Below are 5,725 nucleotides of genomic sequence, written 5' to 3'. Positions count from 1 at the left end.
ATCTGTTCTTGTAAGCCAGTAAGAGCTGGCTTCAGTACACCTGGGTGAAGGGAACCAGGAGGGAAAGCTGGCTAAACTGGGACATTTCTGACTCTCAAGGCTCATTTCATTGGCTTTTTACTTTTTCCCATTGAAGTCTAGAGCCTGGCAAGAATTTTTTTCTCTTTTCTCCAATTATTAAAGAAATCAAGACCATAGTCATGCCAAAAAGGATAGAATTTATATAGCAAGCTGATGCCCAATAACTCAGAAGTTGAAAAAGACCAGGAAGGAGGAGGAGGGCCCCAGTGATGATGCCTGAAACCAGGGAGGTCCGTCAACCATATATAGGGGCAACTTTCAGAGAAGGGCCAGCAGGTTGATCCTGACTGCTCTTTAACTCAATGACTATTAGAAACCAGGGGAAACAGAGGCAGCCAGCTCTGGCATTATCTGCAAAGTTAAGTTCCAGGTTCTAGCCATGGCACTGGAGGGAATATAAAGAAAAGGTTCTCGGGCCAAAGGCCAAAGAAAGAAAGAGTGGAGGGAATTGAGTTGAAGAAGGTTTTTTCTTTTTTTTTTTTTGGGGGGGGTGATGCTGGGGTTGGGGGTGTGGTTTAAGGGAGTTCTGATTAAGGAAATGGGGAATGGCCCACTGGACCTAGCGGTCACAAATGGAGCAGCCTAGTGAAGCAAGATCTAAGACACAGGACATGACAGCCTGGCAGTTTTGGTCCCCTTCAGAGGGAGCCTTAAGAAACCTCTCCATGGTAAATGGGCTATTTTCAGGTCCAAGCTCAATGGAGAGATTTCTTTGGAATGACCTCTTCACCACAGTACTGGCTCACAGCTGCCTGGTAGCCCATTCATGCCCACAGCTGGTCCCTCTGGTATAGGAAGCTGAGTATGAATTTCTGGCCCAGGCCCAGAGTAAAATTTCATATTTGTGATGCTCTCTGTTTTCCTCCATGTCATTAGCTAGACACAGGGCTAAAAAGAGATTGCTGTGGTTATATTCACTGAACTATAGATCAGCTCTTTGGAAACAGATCAGGGCTTGCCTCTTCCACTATCTTCCCCCCCAACCCTTATTTCTTTTCCCCAGTCCTCTCTTTTATTCTCCATCTTTGCTCAGCTTCTCTTTCATGCTGTCTCCTGCTCTGTCTCTTTGTTCATTCTTTTTACTAGCTTGCTTCCAAGTCCTCTCTCTTCTGTTTTGATGGCAACTTATTGTTTTTCTCATCTGATGACCCTCCTCAATTATGTATTACTCTCAAGTGGGAAGTCAGATAAACCAGAGAATTTTGTAGGTGAAAAGGAGCAGAGAGTTTGTCTGACTCTTCCTGGCATAGAGGAGGAATAAGAGTCTCAGAAACATAGGAGTGACTTGCCATTCAGAGCTGGCCGTAAAATTTTCCAGTTTAGGTCAAGGACTTTTTAACTTCCATGATGGTATAAAAAGTCAAGGGAGCTACTGTGGTAATTTAAGAAAGAGGCAATGAGGATCTCAAGTAATGAAAGTAGCAAAAATGAAAAGTAAGGGATGGATTTGAGAAAGATTTGATAGTCCCCGACTACTGACTGCATGTCCGGAGCATGGCAAAGGAGAGAAACAGAGATGATCTCAAATGTGGGCAATGCCATTGTACTGGGAAATGTCTGGAGCGTGGCAAAGGAGAGAAACAGAGATGATCTCAAATGTAGGCAATGCCATTGTACTGGAAAATGTTAGAGGTGGAATAAGAAAACCTAAGCTCGAGTCCTAATTCTGATACTGTTGTGAGCTAGGATTTGTTCATTTCTCTCTGTTGCAGTTTCCCCATCTATAAAATAAGAGAGGTAAAAGAGATTTGTTTTAATTCAATAGAAATCTATTAAGTACTTCCTATGTGTCCAGGCACTGTGCTGAGCAGGGATACAAAGAAAAGATACCATCGAGGGCATTTGTCATCGAGGATATTAATTTCTGGGACAAGTGGGGTGGGGAAGGATGTGATTTTTAAGGTCCCTTGCACCTATATAGTTTATGTTCTTAAAACACTCAGTCCTCTCCTCCAAAACATCTGGATTGATGCATTTTTGGGGTCTTAATCACATTCACTTTCCCTCCTTCTTTCTCTCTGACTGTCTGTGCCTTATGTGTAACATATAAGGCAGGTGCACCATTGAACCCTCCTCCTAAGTACAAGTCAATCTGCTTCAGTGAACCTGGGGGAGCTTTCTAGAAATTTTCCTTCATGGTCCCAAATTTTGAGTCATAATCACAGTATGGGTGATAATCTGTTCAGTCACAGCTGAGGAAGTCTGAAAAGAAAATGAATGTTTACCTTGTAATGGGGGCTCCCCATAGCTGCTAACTGCCTCAATTTCATGTCTCTATCCTATTGGCCATACAGACTCTGACTGTCACTTTCAACTCTCAGCAGGAACTAAGAGAGGAAAGAAAGAGAGTGAATAGAAAGATAACAGGGGAGGCGGGGTAGGATGGAGAGGGGGCAGAGCAGCAAAGTTTTTGAACAAAACAGCTGGAGCAGACCTTAGGAGGAGGTAGGGGGCAATGGAGACAGAAACAGTTTTAATCAGACTCTCCCTGAATTCCTGACTCCTGTCAAGTTCAATTATTGTACTGAGTCAGATCCACAACTTACCTTCCATTCCCTCCCATCTTCCATGTCTTTACTGTTATATTATTTTACTAACACTGACCTAAAAGGGCATTCAGACTAATGGTCTGGAATAGCCCATGCTACAATTTTACCCATTTTCCAAAAGCCTGGATTCCATTGCTTTGGGATGCTCAGGGTCTCAGAGACCCTGAGAATAAACCTGAAGTTTATGTGAGAAATTTAGAACCACCACCACAAACAACTTCCAAGAGTCAGCAGAGGACACCTATTTCTACTCACAGTCATGGTCTCCATTATCAACAATTTTCCCTCAACTTCTGCATCAGATTAAGTATGGAAACATTAGGAATCATAACAAAGGTCAATATTGAAGTGAAACTGAATTGAGGTCAATAAGATTGGTAGTCTGAACTACAATTCACAATAAAGACAAAATATACTGGCAGTAAGCAGGGAAGCGGCAGAATAACCCAATCCCAATACGTTTCAGAATTGTTTTATTGAACTCTGGCCATCTATTTAATTCTCTCTGCAGAGCATTCTTGGAGAATGATTTTATGTTTTTTTTTTTAAACCTGGCTTTCTTCAATATTTGAGATTTAATTTTTTCTTAGTTTATTATGTGTCATTGAGTTGCAGTTTTTTAAAAATCTGTAATAGATAAATGCCTTCAGTAGGCAAATTAAAAATAGAAGATTTAATATGTGGAAACAGTGCAACTAAAAGTAGAAATGAGTTTATATTGAATAGAGGAGATCAAATATAGAAGATATCGAGTAAATAAAATATTGTTTGAATCCATGATGATTGCACAGAAGAAAAATGATAGCATTTCAATACAATTCTTAAATTAGAAGTTGGACATCTCATTCAAAGCCACTCTCTCTACAGAAGCCACAAAGGCAGCTCCAAAAGAACAAACACCTTCTATGAAAAAGAATGCTAAAAGTCCACATTTTTTGACACATCTTTTCTCTTGAGAAAAGGCATAGGTAAGCTCAATGAGAACGTCTGGACTTTCCAAATGAAGCCAGAATGTTAGATAAAAAAGTCTAGTGTTGATTGTAATAACCAGTTCTGGGAAAAAAAGAAAGGTGAATAGGATCTTAGTACCTTGACATTTTATATAATCACCTGGCCATAACAAGCCAAACTAAATAAATACTAAAGATCTGCTCTGATTCCTTAGGATGGCATCAAATTCCAAAAGCATTAGGATAATGAGTCAATGAGACTTCTATAAATTTCTTTCCTGGTCATCTCTGAGAAATTGTTCCCAAGAGGAGAGCAGAAATATCAAGCTCTGGAGAATGAAGCAAGAATACAGACTTATGGGCTTCTATCAGATGAGAGAAAAGTTCTAAGATTCCTGACTGTTTCTTTTTTTGTTTGTTTGTTTGTTTGTTTTTTTTGTTTCTTTCAAGGAAGAATGGAGTAGTTTGATTTGTAAGGGACAAAAGTCCTCACATGTTCATCATTTGTATTCAGAGCCATTGCTATAATTAAATAATAGCAATATGTACAGCATGGTTTTGATTGGAATTGAAATAAGATGATGATTTTCAGTCCCTGCTCTGCCATTGACTTTCTTTTTGACCTTTGCCACAAATTCTATTGGTCCTGTTTTCTAATCTGTAAATTGAAGATAAATAATATGGATAGGACCTACCTTTTATCATTATACAAAGATCTGTGAGTTCACTGGTACAAGAAACTTTCCTTATTCATGGAGATCGAGTTTTCTTAATTTTTAGTCTTAGAAGGAAGTTGCTTGGGGGCACTGAGAGGTTAAGTATATCAGAAGTAATGCTGAGTCCAGGTCTTCCTTGTTTCAAAGCAGACTTTCTATGCTCTTATAATTCATATAAGGGATCTTAAAACTTCTCATTTAATCAGTGTTTCTTATTATATAAAAATTGATTAAAAAACCACCCCCCTCCAAAAAAAATATCCCCAAACAAAACCCGACAACTCACTTTTCATCAGTTTCCTGTCTTATTTTATTATCTTTGCATGATTCTGCTGAACTGCCATACCAGGGAAATTCTGCAGAAACAATAAATTTAAATTTCAGCCAAGCACTGACTATAATTATTCATGCCATCTTTGAAGACAAAATGAAAAACCGGGGACTGGATTGTAATAGAGTTGCATATATTTCTAACTGGCAGAATGTCCATTTCCAAAAAAATGTTATGTGAAAGATCGAGGTAAACCTTGGTAGAGATCTCCAGTTATCAGTCCTTTAGATTTGAACATTCTTATTCCTAAATAATTGTTGTTATAAGGCAGAAAAGTAGCATATTGGATAGAATTCTAGATCTGGAGCTAGGAAGACCTAAATTCAAATCCATTCTCAGACACTAATTAGGTGTGAAACCTTGGACAAGCCACTTAATCTCTATTTATTTGCCTCAGTTTATTCATCAGTATAATTTGGATAATAATGCTATTTACCTCTCAGGTTTGTTGTGAAGATAAAATGAACAACATTTGTAAAGTCCTTTGCAAACCTTAAGATGCTATATAAATGCTGCCTATTATGATTATTTAAAATTAGTTTTTATTATTTATACATTCTGTGGAAGTATGGGAGTCATTTCTGGATATGCCCCTCACTCTGCCTGAAAATTGAATCTTTAATTATAACAAAGAAAAGCAATTAACTAAAGACACCTGGTATCCGACAATATATATAACACCTTGCCATAATAATCCTCTAACTCTCTGCCTTGAGGAGGAAGTGTGTTTTATTGTCTGTTACTGTTTTTTTAGTTGCTTGGAGTTAAGCTTTTTTTGAGAATCTTTTTCATTTTTACATTGTTGTAATAGTTTTACATCAAGTTTTTTTGTTTCTTCTCTTTTCACCTTGTATCTGTTTATTCAAATATTCCCTAAGAATTCATGATTCTTCACATTCATTATATCTTAGTAGATGTCCAATGAGTTCCTTTTTAACACTGAACTCACTTTGATTTTTTTATGATTCTATAATTGTAGTCCAGGTGAAAAAATCAGGCAGGTTAATTGATTCCTAACTCAATAGAAGTCTTATATCAAAAAAAAGCACTAATGTTCCATTTTAATTCTGATTCTACACTGTGTTATCCACATCTGAG

The 5,725-nt window shown here is 37.9% G+C and overlaps 1 pseudogene; it reads right to left on the bottom strand.

Annotated features, from left to right (window-relative positions):
* Positions 1–440: 440 nt before the first annotated feature.
* Positions 441–2,651, bottom strand: LOC111719809 (annotated as a pseudogene).
* Positions 2,652–5,725: the final 3,074 nt, after the last annotated feature.

This window comes from Sarcophilus harrisii, chromosome 3 (genome assembly GCF_902635505.1).
Source record: "Sarcophilus harrisii chromosome 3, mSarHar1.11, whole genome shotgun sequence".
NCBI classification, from domain to species: Eukaryota; Metazoa; Chordata; class Mammalia; order Dasyuromorphia; family Dasyuridae; genus Sarcophilus; species Sarcophilus harrisii.
Note: the sequence above shows the minus strand (reverse complement) of the source record. Positions and strands in the feature narration are given on the sequence as shown.